Source organism: Pinus tabuliformis, chromosome J (genome assembly GCF_031772625.1).
Source record: "Pinus tabuliformis cultivar Carrire ecotype Pingquan chromosome J, CPIR1, whole genome shotgun sequence".
NCBI lineage: Eukaryota > Viridiplantae > Streptophyta > Pinopsida > Pinales > Pinaceae > Pinus > Pinus tabuliformis.
In genome coordinates, this window is record NC_142295.1 from 1,171,326,917 (window position 1) to 1,171,346,055 (window position 19,139).

Below are 19,139 nucleotides of genomic sequence, written 5' to 3' on the forward strand. Positions count from 1 at the left end.
GCTGTAAAATTGCCTTGTAAAAGTATAGTAATTTCTAGTCAATCTGGGCCATTTATTAGGCAGATGATCTAACGGTAGAACTTATGTTTAGTTTAGGGTTTTTTGCCCTAGAAGGCAACCCCTCTCTTTGTATGAGGGTATTGTATTTGAGGCTGTGAAATAGAGGTGTATTCTGTGAGCGAGAAACAGAGAGGTGAGACTGTGAGAGAAAACAGAGGATATTACATCGGATTTGCTGTAGGTTGTGTCTCTTCATTTTGCTGGATAATAGAAAGGAAGGACTGGCTGTTCGGGGTGGATGTAGCCCAAACTGGGTGAACCACGTATATCTGTGTCTCTCTTGTTTTGTGCGTTTTCTGTGTTTATATTTCTGCAATATTTTATGTGTTCCATTGCTCCGTAATATATAATTTTCTAACATAAAACATAAATTAAAAAATATTACAGAAATTCCGACAATAGGAGATTAACTTATGATCCAAACAAGAGTACAATTGAATGAAATTTTATTAAATTCATACCAGAACTTCATTAAAAAAATTGCAGTCTAGGAGAAACTTCAGCTCTTTGAGAGAATTTGTCTCCAAAAGTGTAAAACAACTCTTTTTCTCAGAGCCAAGAACGTTATATCACTCCGCAACTCACTTTTTGTTCCTTACAAAAGTGCATATGCCCTGTGGTGGGCTCCAATATTGTAGCAATAATGCTACAACTCCTGGAGCTTCCTTCTCTAATTTTATCAACCCGGTAGTTCGTAACAAACTTGGAAGCGACGGTGCTGTATGCACAAGTACTAGCTCTTGTCGCAGCTGTCACTTGGTCAGCTGGCACAAGTCCGCTAGGGCTCAAGCCAACTTCTATATGTTCTCAGAAGAAGCTTTCTAAATGATGAACGAAGACTATCTGAAAGGAAATTAACCTACTTTGCAAGAATGAACCAAAAGCCAACCAAACATGGAAACCCTAGTAAACCCTAATCTGACTAGCTTAATCCTTACAATGCAACGATGAGAATGCAAATTCTAACAATGATGCCATTACTTCTAGTGATATGAGATGCATGAATTTAAACTACTTCCATTGAGGAAAACATGTTTTTATATTTTTGCTTAAGTGGTTGGAGTTATTATGATTTTGTTTCTGATTGGGTTTTGACTGTGCAGGGGTAGTTCGAAGGGAAAGAAAGCTTGGGAAAGGTCAGGAGGGCTAGGAGAGGTTCCAGGGGATCCAAAACATCATTCCACAGAAGTCCACAACGTTCAGGTGCTCGGCAACCGAGTTTGCAGGCTTCTACAAGATGTCTGCAGGGGATCCTACAGGAAGCTCGGGATTGCTACAGGAAGTCTGCTAACTTCTACAGGATGTGCTATAGTTGGAGTTTTGGGTGATGGAGGAGTCGAGGAGCTGTATGGGTGGATAGGTAGGATGAAAAGGGAGCTTGTGATGGCTCAGGGACAGAGATATGAGATGGAGAAAGAGTGGGTACATTTGGTTGGTGAGTAGAAGGGTGGAAGCAACGAAAGGTTAAAAAGATGGAGCTACGTGAAAAGTAGAAGGGTTGGAAGGCAAACGAGCTGAACAGAGGATGGGTAGGTGACTTGGGCGCGGTTGAGAAGAAGAAGAAGATAACAGAGTGATGCAACGCAGTGTAAAGGAAACAAATCTGCACAAAACCGAGAATTCATTCACCTATTCTAACTATGTTATTAAACTAACGAACAGCAATGTAAGCTTCAGAGAAAAATCGTGCATGGTGTTGGAATGAAAAAGTATTGCTCCAGATCAAAATGCATGGACGGTTCTATGACTGAAATGATTGTGTTGCAGCTTGCATGAACGTATAAGACTGCGTTTTTTGGTGCTTGGTACGGTCTACACCCCAATCTCTAAACAGAGATGGCAGTGAGTGCACTGTCAACCTTTTCTTGGAGCTCTAATGAATGCTAATCCTCCTACTCTAATCTAAGCTATTGAAAGCACTTTAACCATGAACTAATCCTACTCAATCACATTAAAGAAATTAAATCAGCAGACTGTGTTTTTCAAATGCATGTCAAAGCAAAGAAATGAAGTGCTGAAAGGAAAGACAAGTAACAATACAAGGAAAAGGAGGTCTATTGCTCTCAGGTTGGGCCCTAACCTGAGAGTTATAGCTCCTCTTAAGAACTCAGGATTGGATCCAAATCTACCTGCCTTTATTAAATAATCATGAGTCTAACAACATGCCAAAACTGGCTTACACAAAGCAAAAACCGAGCTGTAGCTCGTGCTTAGAAATTGCAACAATAGTTCAAGGGTTCAAAAAGCTCCTATCAAAGGCTACGGCCTTAATATTTATACATGATGAGGACCACGCTGGCTTCCTCAATTAGTGGAGCTTGGCTGTCCAACTGAAAGTTAAACTGCTGTTCCTGTAGAATCCGTTGGCTGCCTTTAAGCTCGGTGGGGAGAGCTGTTGGAGCTCGGAGTTAGGGTGGAAATCACGAGGAAGGTCATCAAGACTGTGGACAACCTCCCTAAAAACCCGCAATGCCACCTTGGCTGTCTCCTTGTCTCCATTTGCGTGGTCTTTGCTCCCTTTAATGCCAAAAAACCTGAAATCATCATGTATTAGCCACATAGATATAATGCCTGCCCTTCTTCCTACAAATAACACGAATATACCAAGAAATGAATGCATAAGTGATAAAAGATGAAGGGTTGAGCAAGGTAAGTAGGCCAAATGAGCCCAAATTGTTACCAAAAATTGGGGCTCATCATCACCCCCCAGCTAAAATATTTGCTCATCCTTGAGCAATTTTGCTCCAGCTCCTTGTCCTTGGCCGAGAACTAGGCTCCGGAATACGCTCTTTCTTTCCTACCTTTGGTGGCTCTGCCTGTTCTGCCCTTGGTGGCGATGAGGGTGCCGTTCCTTCCCTCTTCTCTGTTTTCTTGACCTTGGGCTGGGCTTTTGAAGCCGATTGGTCTAACCTTCCTTTCCAAGTAGTTGTTTTTGGGCTCCCCCTCTCGTAGGTGACCGATATCTTCGAGGGGGACTTCTCACTGGGTGAAGTAGGGGCATCCCCTGTAGTGATTTGGCTGCTGGATGGAGGCTGTGGCTTGCCCGTCTTTATTCTGTCACTTCTTCGAGCTTTAAAGTATAGAGGGGTCTCCCTCTTTCTCTTCTCTTTTGGCTTAGGTGGCGTGCTGAGGGCGGCCAGCACAGCTGCTGCCTCCCTTGCTAGAATGTCTGCCTTCTTCTCCTTGGGCTTCACTTTTTCAGGGCTTCCTGTAGAAGACCCTGTTTTAGTCAATTTCGGGCTTCCTGTAGAAGACCCTTTTTCTGTTTTCGGGCTTCCTGTAGAAGCCTGTTTCTGCTTTCCTGTAGACACAGGTGTCACCACCTTGGCTTGCTTTGCTGCATGAGTTTTGCTTTTTGGTTTGGTTGCGGGTGCTGATGAGGTACTTTTGCTAGTGTGGACCTTCTCAGCTTTGTCCGTTCTGCCTTGCAACCTTTTCTCTCTTGCTGACAAGATGGGTGTGTCACCTTTTTCTCGTGCTTCCTCCTTTGTTCTTTCTTCTGCACTGTGGTCGGGGTCTTCTGGCCTGTTTCTTTCTTTCCCGCAGCCACTGATTCTTTTTCCTCACTGCTGGAGGAACCACTTTCTTCAGTCAACATCCTTATGTCTCCATCTCTTGTCAAATTTCTGAATGCTTCCCATGAGAGGGGAACCTTGTATGAATGAAGCGCATCCTCCACGAGAAGTTTGATCAATCCATGGTGGGCTACCTGGTCGGGTATGCCTTCTTTTAACTTTGTGGCACACTCAATTAGAGACTGTAGCAGGAAATAAGGGATGCTCAGTTTGTTTTCTACAGGAAGATCAATCTGGTGCCTTAATTCAGTGAGCAACCGAAAGTGATACCCGTACACAATGCTAAAACGGCCTTCACAGGTTATATACTTCATGATCTGCAGGCTAACTTCATTCCATGGTGGCAGCAAACTGGTTCTACGCACCCCATTTTTGTCCTCCGAGAATTCCTCCTCTGGGGGAAAGAATTCTTTCTTGGCCTGCTGGCTCAACTTCCTTTCTTCCTTATCCCATGGCAAACCCATTGGAAGTTCAGTAATTCGACTGATATATTGCGGGGTGAGCTTGAGGCTTAGGCCCCTGAAGTTCACGGTGGCCAATGTTTTAGATTTCGGCCTCAGAGCTTGTAAAAATTCTTCTGCCACTTCGTCGTCATAACCCTGCAATTTGTCACAGAAGGATATCCATTGCACCCGTGTGAAGAGCTCCACTACCTCAAGATTTTCCCTTAACTTGGTTGAATCAGTGGGTTCCCGTCTAATAAACCCACCCGGCATGATGAAAACTGTTGCTTTAACTAGAGGTGGCAAATGCGGAAGAAATTTGGTCTACTGAGACAGAGCGTAGAATTACGCTTCTGTCATGCACATAATCCACGAAGCTTATCTCTGAGGACCTTAACACAGCTTAATTACACTGACATCCTGTAGAACGACAGTTTATGCACAGCAGACAACAATTGCAACAATTTCCTACGACCAGACTGTAGACGACGATTCTGCCACCTTCAAAAGCCAATTGCATGGAGAGTTCAGGTTTACCTTTTTATCTGCCACCTTTTTACGTGAGGAACCCGCCTTCCTGTAGAAACAGCTTTCCTGTAGGAGCAGCGCGCGATTTCTGGGAAAGACTGCAGTTGGTCTGCGCTCTCGGTGTTGCTTCACAGGCGTTCTGATAGCCAAAGGCTCGGCGTATCGAACTGCAGAGGGATTCGGATGATCACTCGAGTTCCAAACGGTGAATGATAAATGCATGGGGCAATCTAGCCGATTAGATTTGAATCGGCGAAATCCGTGGCGCGGGGGTGAGCTGTCCCCGCCGGACCGTTGGATGACGTCGTTCCATCATTTGTCTGCGAGTTCACTTACTGCCGCATCATCCCCCAGCAGATCCGCCGCCGTCTCTTCTGCTAAATACGTTTTTTCCCGACGGGATTGCTCTCACGTGTGTGCTGCCCATTCCTTTTGTCACGGCCGCCACCCAAACATCCGACTGGACCATTAACCGGTCGACGTGGCCAGTCAACTGGCCATACAGCCGCTCAACCCATTCACTTCACACTTTGCAAACAATTCAAAGTAAAATTCATGCAATCTGACGGAAGAAAGGGTCGAGACACTTACCTGCGCGGCTGCAACGCGATTTTTCGGTTTTTGGACGATGATGAGTGGATCTATCTGCCGCTGATGAATTTGCACAGGCCCGGAGGTTCATGTTTACAGGCTGCCGACGATGGATTTGATGCTTGGCTGCATGCGCCCGCGTTTTCGTTGCATATGGCCAGCGCTGTGATTGGTGTACACCCTAGCGGGCTTAACTGTTACAGGACTCCCGCAGGATGTCTTGTAACCGTTCTTCCTCCTCGGGTGCATGCTGCACGACGAAGGATTTGGCCTCACGATCCCGCTTCCAGAGCTCATGGATGACTGGGATGGATATGGTATGAGATCTCAGCGCTTTTTTCCATTTAAAAATTGCTTTCTCTTTGATACTCAACGATCTGCTTTGCTAGTGCAGGTAACTTCATTGCATGTCGACAAGGATGGTAGAACGAGGTGACAACAGTGTGCAAGGGTGACAACAATAGCTTGCATGCGTCCGAACCGATCCTTAGTCGTTAGATCTCCTCATAGAATGGATTCTGGGCCGTCCCGAACTTCTACAGGAAGTTTCCTGTAGAAATACAGAGCTTCCTGTAGAAAGTTTGCGTTTCCTGTAGAAAGTCTGCACCTTCCTGTAGAAAATCTGCATCTTTCTGTAGAAAATCTGCATCTTCCTGTAGAAAACTCAAGCCGTGATGAAATTGTGCACATACCTTGGAGAAAAGGAGTATTCTTGGAGGAGGTGCTGGTGAGGTCTCCTGACAGCATGATAAGAATCCTTAGCTTTGAGTTGAGAGGCTTCCTCTCCTCCATAGAACACCTGCAACCTGCATGCAATTTCACATTATGAACTTGCCGTCCTTGCCTTTTTTCATTGTTTTTTTTTCTTTTTTCTCTTTTTTCTTTTTTTCTTTTTTTGAAAGATAACAGGGGCGCCTCAATGAGTTTTTCACCCTTGCCATCTGCCTTAAGCGCCTCAGAGAGGTTTTCACTCAAGGATCTTTTTCAAATCTCTTTTTTTTTTTTTTTGAAAGACAATAGGGGCGCCTCAATGAGGTTTTCACCCCTACCACCTGCCTTGGGCGCCTCAAAAAGGTTTTCACCCAAGGATCTTTATTATTTATCATTATTTATTTATTTAATTTTTTTTTTTTTTTTTTTTTAAGATCTTTCAGGGTATGCCCAAAGCAGAGGCAGAACCCTTCTCTATGACCAACACTGATTTCTCCATAGTTTTGATGAACTCTTGTCTTGAGAGAGGTTTCCTGTAGATCTTCAATCGATGCCCATTGACAAGCATGGGGATGGCTTCCTCATCAATGGTCCGAATAAGAACAGATCCATTGTCATGACATTTTTCCACTGCATATGGCCCCAGCCATCTGGTTCTCAACTTTCCCTTGAAATCTTTGTATTTGGAGTCATACAACAGTGCCCAATCTCCTGGCTGGAATTGCTTGTCATTGAGGTGTTGGTCATGCCACACCTTTCTCTAAAGTTGAACCACTTCAGAGTGAAGGAGGGCCTGCATCTGGTGCTCGTCCAGTCCATTTAGCTGCAATAACCTTTCTTGCTGTGCATGGCTGAGATCTAAGTCCAGCTGAGCTGCCATCCTCAAAGTGTTGTATTCAAATTCAATGGACAGCAAAGCTTTCTTCCCATAGACCAGCTCATAATGTGTGAAGCCGGTGGTGGTCTTCCAGGTTGTGTTGTAAGCCCATGTGGCCTCAACCAGGCGATCTGCCCAGTCCTTTCTGCTGCTGCTCACCACCTTAGTCAAGATCCCTTCCAATGCTCTATTGGTGTCTTCCACCTACCCATTTGCTTGAGGGTGATAGGGGGTGGAAGTCCTATGCTTGATCTTGTGACGAGCTAGTAAGTCTTCAACCAGGTTGGATGTGAGCTGGCTCCCTTGATCGGTGACCAGCTCTCTTGGGTAGCCAAACTTGTAGAAGATGTTTTCTCTTAAGAACTCGGCCACCTTTTCTTCTGTTGCTGCTTTGATTGCTTTAGTCTCTGCCCACTTTGTCAGGTAGTCAGTACACACAATGATGTAAGACCTTTGCCTTGAAGGAGGGTTGATTGGACCCACAAAGTCCATACCCCACTTCTCAAATGGCTCAAGAGTCACTTGAGGTTGGAGAGGCATCTCATCCCTTTGAGTCGGTTTCCCCATTCTTTGGCATTGGTCACATTGGCTGATATATCTTCTGACATCTTGATGAAGTGTGGGCCAATAGTAGCCTGCCTGCAGGATTTTGAAGGCAGTCCTCTTTGCTGCAAAATGTCCTCCACAAGGCCCATCATGACAGGTGAGGAGGATATCAAAGACTTCCTCCTCCCTTACACAACGCCTTAAGATCTGATCGGGGCCAAGCTTGAACAGATTGCCCCCGATCCAAGTAAATGAGGCACTTTTTCTGATGATTCTGCTCTTCTCTCTTGAAGATAGGTGCGGAGGGAACTGTGCTGAAACAAGGTAGTTTGCTATATCAACAAACCATGGAGAGAGTGCTGAGATAGCAAACAGATGCTCATCGGGCATCTGGTCATCCACTGTTCCATCCTCATCTGCAGACAAATCCAATCTAGATAAAAAATCAGCAACAACATTTTCTTTACCTGGTTTGTCAACAATGGTCAAATCAAACTGCTGCAACAAAAGTAACCATCTAATAATACGAGCATTCACATCTGGTTTATTCATTAAATATCTAATTGCAGCATGGTCAGTATGTACAAATGTTTGATAGCCAGTGATATAATGTCGGAACTTGTTCAGTGCATGGACCACAGCCAAAAACTCTTTCTCAGTTACAGTGTAATTCAGCTCAGCTTTGGACAAGTTTTTGCTAACAAGGTAAATGGCATATGGAAGTTTTTGTTCAACTTGTCCTAAAGCTGCACCTATGGCTTTGTTCGAGGCATCAGTGTGGATGTGGAAAGGTAGGGCCCAGTTTGGACCTCTCAAGATTAGGGCTGACACCAACTTGTTTTTTAATTCATTCAAAGCCCTCTGACAATCGTCAGTCCATTTAAACTCCACATCTTTTGCCAACAGGCCAAACAATGGTGAGGCTAGCTTGCTGAAGTCTTTAATGAATCTCCTGTAGTACCCTGCTAATCCTAGGAAACTCCGAACATCCCTTACCTTTTGAGGAGGTGGAACCTTCTTGATGAGAGCAATTTTGTTAGGATCCACCTGTAACCCTTGGCAAGAAATGGTATGGCCTAGCACGGTCCCTTCAGTCATCAGGAATTCACATTTTTCAGGACTAAGGGACAGGTTCATCTCGATGCATTTGGTTAGGACTTTTCCCAGATTGGACAATGCTTCCTGGAAGTTGGCTCCATAAGGAGTGAAGTCATCCATATAGATTTCCACTGCATCATGGACCAGCTCCGAGAAGATGCTTAAGACAGCTCTCTGGAAGGTAGCAGGAGCATTGCATAGCCCAAAGGGAAGAACTCGGTAGGCAAAGGTACCCCAAGGACAAGTGAAGGTGGTCTTATCTTGGTCTTCCGGGCTGATTTGAATCTGGTTGTACCCGCTAAACCCATCCAGGAAAGAGAAGAACTTCTTTCCTGCCAGTCCATCCAACACTTGATCTATGAAAGGTAGAGGGAAATGGTCTTTCTTGGTAGCTTTGTTCAGTTCTCGGTAGTCCACACAGATTCTCCACTTCCCATTTTTCTTGGGAACCAGCACCAGAGGGGACACCCATTCACTATCTGAGATGGGGTAAATGAATCCGGCATCCAACATTTTTTGCAATTCTTCCTTGACAATGTCCTTAAGGGCTGGATTCATTCTCCTCTGAGGTTGTCTAACCGGTTTACAATCCTCTTTGATGTATATGTGATGGGTACAGACCGAAGGATGAACTCCTTTCATCTCCTTATAGCTCCAAGCAAAAGCATCTAGATGGCTGGCCAACAGGCTACACAGCTCCTTTTCCTGGGAAGGAGATAGGGAGGAGCTGATCTTTAACGTTTTCTTAGGGCCGAACTCCACATTTTTTACTTTGGGAGTGACAGGGTTGGTTGTACAAAGATCCACTAAGGTGCTGGCTTGGGCATCCTCCACCAATTTCTCTAAGGATAGTGCACTGGAAGGTGGATTCTAGATCAAGGTCTCAATCAAGTCATCCTCGGTTGGGGGGTCTCTTCTAGTGGTATCTAGGGTGCACAGAGGTGCTGAGTACACTTCATCCTCTTCTCCTTCCTCCAACCAAAGTGGTAAGTCATGCTCTAAGGAGGGTTGGGTAGGAGGGTATAGGACTAGCTGCTTGGACATAGGACCATTTTTGATGGTCATGTTTCCTGCACGACAACTTATGTAAGCATCTGCAGTGGCTAACCAAGGCCTTCCCAGAATAAGAGGATATCCAGTAAGCTTTGCCTTGGGTTGCAGAACCAAGAAATCTGCAGGGTATTCCCAAGAGTCGACAGAGACCAAGACATCCTCCACAATCCCTTCGGGAGTCACAGTGGAGCGATCTGCAAGTTGCAGAACTATCGAAGTCTTCCTCAAGGAACCCTGAAGATTGAGTTTGAGCATGGTATCCCTGATCATCACATTAATGGCAGCCCCCAAATCAATCAAGGTGTGAGGTATGATGGTGCCATTGATGTGGACATCTACTACAGGACTCCTAGGATCTAGATACTTTGGGCAGATGACTTGCCCTAACATAAGGTCAGACAGTTGTCCTAAGACATTGATGGTTGAAGCATCTCTCTTTCGCCTGCCTAGGTGTTTGAAACACTTTTCCTTAACCAGTTTGTTGTAAATTGGCACATCCTTGATGGCTTGGAGAAGTGGTATTTTCACACACAACTGCTTGAGCTCACCCAGAAGCTCATCCTCCTCTGGGTTGGGTTGTGTGGTGGCTGTTAGTCTCTCAGGAAAGGGTGGAATAACCTTTGGTTCACTTTCCTGTTTATCTTCCTCATCCTCTGGGGGAGGAGGTTGGCGATCCGGAAGAGTCTTTCCAGATCGAAGATTGATCTCCTGGATCTCCACAGCATAAGTAGGGCATGATGTTTCCCCAGTGTATACTTGCTGGGCCTGTCTATTGTTGGGGTTCGGGTTCGGTTGAGCAGGTATTTGAGGTTGCCTTGGAGGAGCAGGAGGTAATGGTTGAGGTTGAACTGGTGGTGGAGGCAAAATGGCGGGCGGAGTGTTGTACTGGGGCCTCCACCCCGACTGAGGTGCATTCCACTGAGGCTGCGGCTGGGCATGTGAGTGATATGAATGAGTAGTGGGTTGAGTAGGGTACTGAGGTGGGTAAGACCATGGAGGCAGCATGGACCAAGAAGGATGAGCAGGGGGACCCCAGGAAGGCATATGAGTCGATTGGTTGGGGCTGCAATAAGCTTGGGGTGCCCCTTGCATCCCCTGCTGGTAAGGTCTAGGTCCTTGTGGCCTTCTTTGGTTGAGGAAATAGAGAGGTTCAGTGGGAGCTTTTGTCCCTTGGTACATGGCTTTAAATCCAGGTAAGGTTGGACATTGGTTTGTGGGATGGTCCTCCTCACAAATGAAACACACTTCAACTGAATGCAATGGGCATTCGTTCTTAGGGTGTCTCCTTGTACATCTAGGGCAGAAGATAGCCAAGGCTCTCTCAGCTTCTTCCTTCTTCTGCTGGATCCTGAATGTGTCCAGCTGCATGGCAATGGTCTGTCTCACCTCACTCTTAAGATCTTCTAATTGATTTGCAAACTCATGTTTGGAGAAAGGGACACCAGCTGAGAGGAGGTTTCCTCTGCCTCGTTTCCGAGCTGCCCTGGAGTGGTTTCTAAACACAGTCTTGATGTCCTCATAAGGCAGTTGGTAAATGTCCCCCCCAGCTAACATGTGAAGGGTATCTAAGAGGTCTTCAGGGACTCCTCGGAGCAGAACCAACTTGAGGGATTCAGGGTCAAGTGTGCACCTGGCCCGCTTATAGCTAAGTTGGAACCTCTCCTCATAATCCTCTAAGGACTCATCATTTCCCATAGTCATCCGAAAGATTTCTCCCTTGGTTTCCTTGGACCTACAGTAATCCCGGTATTTGGTATTGAAAGCTTGCTGCATCTGAGCCCAAGTAGTGATACTATTCCCAGGTAAGCCCATGAACCAGCATAATGCTGCATCCTTAAGAGTTGAAGGGAAGAGTTTCAGCTTCTGCTCATCTTCAGTATAGTCATAGGTTCTACAAAGGACAACAAACTCAAATAGGAAGGTATCAGGATCTTCAGTAGTCAGTCCATGGAAGTGAGGTAGAGCGGAGGGACTAATGTTTTTCATTTTCATGTCTCCATTGGTCTCTCGGATGGGGAAGGCACCTTCTATCCTCTCATCTTCTCCTCTATTGTCAGCCATAGCTTCAGATGGGATGGTCTCTAATTCTTCTTCTGCTATAGGATCTTCGTATATCTCAGGAGGTTCACCTATAGGTTCTTCTGGATCACTGTCACCGAAGAAGAGAGAAGGGTGACTCAGTGATGTGGTGGGGGTGTTGGGTAAGAATTTCCTGTTTTATCTCGATTCCTACGAGGCATGAAATGGAAAGACTTTTTTTTTTTTTATTGCTTTTGTCTTTTTTCTTTGGTACCTGCAAAACTGAAACAGATTGATCTACAACTAACTATCTTACTGAAATAAAGATGCAGAATTGAATTGAAAGCAGGAAAGAACTAATCTACTTTGCTCAAATGAAATTTGCAGGAATGGAAATGCTAGTCTACGCTTGCAGAATTGAAATGCTAATCTACGCTTGCAGAATTGAAATTGCGGAATTGAAAGGCTAATCTATGAAAGCAGGAAATGTCTATGCTACTTTTGCAGAATGGAAATGAAATAAACTACTTGGCAGAAGGCAAGAGTAAGAAAGTAGAAGAAAAGCAACAATTACTAATACTTTGACGCTTCCCCGGCAACGGCGCCAAAAAGATGGTGGGCTCCAGTATTGTAGCAATAATGCTACAACTCCTGGAGCTTCCTTCTCTAATTTTATCAACCCGGTAGTTCGTAACAAACTTGGAAGCGACGGTGCTGTATGCACAAGTACTAGCTCTTCTCGCAGCTGTCACTTGGTCCGCTGGCACAAGTCCGCTAGGGCTCAAGCCAACTTCTATATGTTCTCAGAAGAAGCTTTCTAAATGATGAACGAAGACTATCTGAAAGGAAATTAACCTACTTTGCAAGAATGAACCAAAATCCAACCAAACATGGAAACCCTAGTAAACCCTAATCTGACTAGCTTAATCCTTACAATGCAACGATGAGAATGCAAATTCTAACAATGATGCCATTACTTCTAGTGATATGAGATGCATGAATTTAAACTACTTCCATTGAGGAAAACATGTTTTTATATTTTTGCTTAAGTGGTTGGAGTTATTATGATTTTGTTTTTGATTGGGTTTTGACTGTGCAGGGGTAGTTCGAAGGGAAAGAAAGCTTGGGAAAGGTCAGGAGGGCTAGGAGAGGTTCCAGGGGATCCAAAACATCATTCCACAGAAGTCCACAACGTTCAGGTGCTCGGCAACCGAGTTTGCAGGCTTCTACAGGATGTCTGCAGGGGATCCTACAGGAAGCTCAGGATTTCTACAGGAAGTCTGCTAACTTCTACAGGATGTGCTATAGTTGGAGTTTTGGGTGATGGAGGAGTCGAGGAGCTGTATGGGTGGATAGGTAGGATGAAAAGGGAGCTTGTGATGGCTCAGGGACAGAGATATGAGATGGAGAAAGAGTGGGTACAGTTGGTTGGTGAGTAGAAGGGTGGAAGCAACGAAAGGTTAAAAAGATGGAGCTACGTGAAAAGTAGAAGGGTTGGAAGGCAAACGAGATGAACAGAGGATGGGTAGGTGACTTGGGCGCGGTTGAGAAGAAGAAGAAGAAGATAACAGAGTGATGCAATGCAGTGTAAAGGAAACAAATCTGCACAAAACCGAGAATTCATTCACCTATTCTAACTATGTTATTAAACTAACGAACAACAATGTAAGCTTCAGAGAAAAATCGTGCATGGTGTTGGAATGAAAAAGTATTGCTCCAGATCAGAATGCATGGACGGTTCTATGACTGAAATGATTGTGTTGCAGCTTGCATGAACGTATAAGACTGCGTTTTTTGGTGCTTGGTACGGTCTACACCCCAATCTCTAAACAGAGATGGCAGTGAGTGCACTGTCAACCTTTTCTTGGAGCTCTAATGAATGCTAATCCTCCTACTCTAATCTAAGCTATTGAAATCACTTTAACCATGAACTAATCCTACTCAATCACATTAAAGAAATTAAATCAGCAGACTGTGTTTTTCAAATGCATGTCAAAGCAAAGAAATGAAGTGCTGAAAGGAAAGACAAGTAACAATACAAGGAAAAGGAGGTCTATTGCTCTCAGGTTGGGCCCTAACCTGAGAGCTATAGCTCCTCTTAAGAACTCAGGATTGGATCCAAATCTGCCTGCCTTTATTAAATAATCATGAGTCTAACAACATGCCAAAACTGGCTTACACAAAGCAAAAACCGAGCTGTAGCTCGTGCTTAGAAATTGCAACAATAGTTCAAGGGTTCAAAAAGCTCCTATCAAAGGCTACGGCCTTAATATTTATACATGATGAGGACCACGCTGGCTTCCTCAATTAGTGGAGCTTGGCTGTCCAACTGAAAGTTAAACTACTGTTCCTGTAGAATCCGTTGGCTGCCTTTAAGCTCGGTGGGGAGAGCTGTTGGAGCTCGGAGTTAGGGTGGAAATCACGAGGAAGGTCATCAAGACTGTGGACAACCTCCCTAAAAACCTGCAATTCCACCTTGGTTGTCTCCTTGTCTCCATTTGCATGGTCTTTGCTCCCTTTAATGCCAAAAAACCTGAAATCATCATGTATTAGCCACATAGATATAATGCCTACCCTTCTTCCTACAAAAAACACGAATATACCAAGAAATGAATGCATAAGTGATAAAAGATGAAGGGTTGAGCAAGGTAAGTAGGCCAAATGAGCCCAAATTGTTACCAAAAATTGGGGCTCATCACCCTGCAAGAAAAATCACAAAGATTCCCCCAAATAACTCAGATATGAGTTATTATCCCTACATTAAAACTACAAAAATCCCTTACAAAAGTGCTTCAAGATCCCCTAGTTGCAAATAAGAGGAACCACTTTCTCAATGTCAAATATCATATTTAATAATTACAAAAGATCCCAAAATTGGAGAGTTGTTTATAGTAGTTTTTCAAATCCTTAATTGGAATTGAAAAGTATCCATCTTCTTCATTGTTGGTCCCTTATAATTTCTCCCAATCTATTTTTCTTAATCTCGCGAACTTCTCTCCTGCCAAAAACCAATCAAAAATTAAATTAAATTGCAAATCACAATCAGAACTACAAAATTGAGGAAAATAAACTCTCCAATCAAAATCAAATTAAATAATAAAAAATTTTCTTATTGTTGTTGGAGATTATACGGCTGAAAGTAGCTGTCATGAAATCAATTTTGCAACAGCAAAAGTTTTGATAAATGAAAATGAGTCTAATAAAATTTTCCATGTTAATTTTTGTTAGAATTTCATAACTCCATTTTCTGCTGAATTTTAGGCATAGTAAATATTTATATTTAGTTGGGTTGACAATACTTCCATATTATCCTCATCGATTCTAGCTTTCCAACAAGTCGTCCTAGGCCTCAGTTGGTCAAGTACAACTCCAAATAGAGCTCTTCAAAGTTGAAGTGTGAAAATTTCTAAAATTCTGGAAAAATGCATTCCTCAACAATAAAGTGGTATTTTTAATTAAAAATATTAATTTAAATTAAATTAATAAATTTGAATTAATCAAATAGTTATAATTATCTAATTTTTAATTATATTTAATGTAGAAATTAAATTAATTATATACAAATTAAATATAATTATAAAAGTATAATTATAATTAGAATTTACTAAATTAATTAATTTAATTTATTATAAATTGATTTAATTTATTAAAAAAAAAGTTCAGAGGCATGCCGAGGTTGATTTGTGGCCATTAGAATTGGATTGGTGGATCTATATAAAGAGGAGTAAAGGAGGGCTTTTACATGTATATGGAGGCATAAGATGAAGGAGAGGGGGGAGAAGGAGTTCTCAGTGAGGGAGATCTTAGGTGAAATTAAAATTAGGATCTGAGGTGAATGAGCTCGAGATGAAGTGGGAGATATAAGGAGGAGGAATGGTATGTCATGCCTTGACGGGATTAGACCCAGGTTCAAAGTTAGTTGTGCTAACCAACAAATACCTTTATCAATGGCCCTTTCAGCAACAATATTCTCGCCCAGATAGTAGCCTCACTTGATGCGATATTAGGGGATGTTGGAACTAGGTTTTCACATCCAAAAGGATTAGAGAGTGTGGCTCTTGACTTAATATGACTCACCTGGAGATCTATTCCTACACTACAAAATATTACTTATTCATACAAAAATACTCCTTTGCATATTTAAACCTCTATCTACTGTGAATGAATCAGTGGATCTTAACTGTAATTAACTGTAACAACATTCATATATTAATTTTTATCTTGTGCAACACAAAATTAAACAGTAATTGCATAAAGTAAAGAAAAAAATGTAAGTACAAAGATATGCCTTCAAAATCTTCTTTATTATCTTCATATCTTCACAATTACAATCCTTCTTAACCTACACACACTACTAGAGGGGTCTGCGCACACAAGTGCAAACTTACCAAGGTCTCTGGGCACACAACTGTAGGAGCCTTCCCCTTTCACTCTAACACAAAAAAATCTAATAATTACAGACCCAAAAATATGATCAACTGATTGAACAACCTTTCACTTACTAAGGCAACTGTTTATATATGTTTTTCCCTTGCAATAGCATGGTCCACAATCAATGGGCAGAATTCAAAACAAACAAATTAGTCTCATCCTTTTGCAAAATAAGGGGCTTTGGCCCACCCTAAATCCCCAATGACTCCTAAAACATTACGCGAAGCACATTTTTCTCCTCAAAATGTGGGCTATTTACAAAACTTTAACAACAAATTGACCTAGGGGACCCTACGCAACAACCCCCCAATACAAAGATGTGAGTCATCATGAGTCACTCAGTTAGTATGTCTTGAATATTTTCTTTGATACCATTATATGCATCCTTAAAAGGTTGAAGCTTCTTTGCGCACTGCGTGGAGGCCTATCGTACTTTCTCTACCAGGCCCTGTTGTCGCTAGACCGATGGTTCTTTGCATTTGCCTCATGATCTTTAGCCTGCTCTCCACTCTCTATGAGAGATAAATGGCTTCATCGGCCCATGGCTACGTCCACGCTAAAATGATCTGCTCCTTTTGTTGTATCTCATTGATCTTTCCCTGCAAAATCTTTCCCACGTGGAGACAGGAAAATTGTTGTGCAGGTGTTAGGGTTCATGTTGTCACTTAGATTTCATCAAAGTATTGTTGCTTGTCATGGATCTCTTCCTATATCTTTTGTACAGGTGGGTCCCCCTACAGTGAGCTCCATATCTCCATAGTGGCTTCGAAAATCCGGCTACAATCCTTAACTGTAGTAGCTATATCTTCCATAATAAACTATATATCCATTACACATTATTCACGAACCTCTGGTAGATTTTCCTACTACAACCTCACCTGCAACTCCATGATCTGTATTTCCAGCTCGAATTTGACTTTGTCGACTTCCACCTTTAATTCTTTTACTATTGCTGCAAGATTCTAAATATTTTCCTTGGGTGTTGCCTTTTTCTAGATCTAGAGCTTTGGTAACTCGCCAGAAACTTTGGTGATGGCCTCTTCTAGCTGTTGTCTAGTCAATTTAATGTCTTAAATTGCTTTACATAAATTATCAATCCGGGTATCGTAAACTGATGAAGTGTGGTGCACTATATGTGCTTAGTTAACATTTCTCTTACTTCGTTGTTTTATAGTTTATGTTGTTTTTGGGGTTTTGTTCTTGTTGGTTTTCTAAAGTGTTTAATGCAAATGGAAGTCCTATTCTAAGGTCTTAAGAATACTTTTAAAGGACAAGTATGGATAAAGATTTCAAGACAAGGCCTTTGTCCCTAATGGTAATTTCCAAAACTTAGCACTTCAAAAGAACTTAAAACATGTTATTGATGGAGTTAGTATTTAAACAAAAGTGTAAATATACAACTAGTTCAATCGAAATAAAATGCAATAATCAAATAATGAGAGAATGACTATGTGACCCAGTATCCTTGCTGCTTCAGCAAAAGGACAAGACGATTCTATCACGTCATTAGTTCATTAAAAGGCTATGTGCATCACTAATCTACAATCAACTTGAAAGCAATTTATGTACACTAATATACATGTTTTTAAAAAAAATAAAATGCAGCAATTTAAAAAGACATCTGTACATTAATATACATGAAATAAGAAAAAGAAATGCAAGAAATTAAAGTGACAACTATACAAGGCAGGGGCCCCCTACTACCTATGAAATCAAAACAAAATTAAACACACTTGCATGAATTAAAATTGCATGAATAAAAAATCTAATCTATCAAACTTGAAAGCAATCAAATAACATAATCAAATCAAAGCAATATTTACAAAACGAAATCTACTCTACCTTCCATTCTACAAAGCAATATTTACAAAATGAAATCTACTCTACCTTACATTCTAATATGCTCCATAACATCTACTTCACATCTCCTTCCATGTTGAGAACATCAAAGCTTTATTCAAATTCTTCAAAAGTACAAAGTACAACAAAGTTCTCCAAAGCTTTCAGAAGCCATCAAGGAAGAATTACAAACTTAAGAACTAGGGACTAAAAAGACTAAAAATTGAAGGAGAGATCTCCTATTTATACAAAAAAATGAGAGCCATCTCATTAATGATAGTCCATGAATCTCTCCCTCTACCTCTAGAGTCCTAATCAAAATAGGAATTGATAAGACACATGTCTTTTTAGAGTTACAATACAATTAGGAGATGTGACACATATCCTCATGATCCCATGATTCTTTCCAACCAAATTCGAATTTGGCCTTAGAGTGCCACATAAGGGTCTTCTAGAAGCCTCCTTTCAACCTACACATGTCAACAATCTCAACCCATTTGTTAGGTATAAGCATATGCACATTATTTTCTAATGTTTAACCACAAATTCACTTAAAAGGCTTAGAAATAATAAATACTGGAAAAACATAAAGGTGGCCCAATGATAATGAAAGTGGGATGAATGTGGTGACATAGTAGTGAAATGGAGGTGAAATGGAGGTGATATAATGGACATAATAGTGAAAGTGTAATGGAAATGAATGACATTTTCAAGACTCAACATACCCCCCAATTGAAGCTATTGCATGTCCTCATGCAATATATATTACATTAACTCTTTTGATCCTTGAGCTTTGGCTTAACTTTGCATGATATCATTTGATAACTTCATGTTTCTGCAAAGCGTTTCACTTGAATTACAACATGGTTGGTTCTTGTGTTACAACCATTTTTTTTTTTTTTTGTTTCCTTCTATTTTGATCTTTGAACTTTGCATAATGATATTTTGATTATTGTTGCAAAGTATATCTTTATTGGATTGCATGATGGTTGGTTCTTGTGTGACAACCATGATTTTGTTTATATCCAATTTATCCTTTAAGCACTTTTTCAAAAGCCATTGTATGCTCATAATAGCAATGTAATAATTAATATATGTTGGAAGTATGTGAGCTCCTGAATATGATATGGACATGGCAAGATATGAATATGAATGTATTCCCCCCCAACTGATGGTATTGGCAATTTTATGAAATGAGGAAGAGAAATGTTTTTCCAACAATTATCATTCTAGCTTTTTATGGAATTCTATGGTCAAAAGTTAGAAAATGACGTACCTTCACTTACCCTTTTGGAATGGATGAGTTGTATGTGTAGTGGCTGAAAATTTCTGATCATATTATTCTTCAAGTGGCTGAACAAGAGGAGT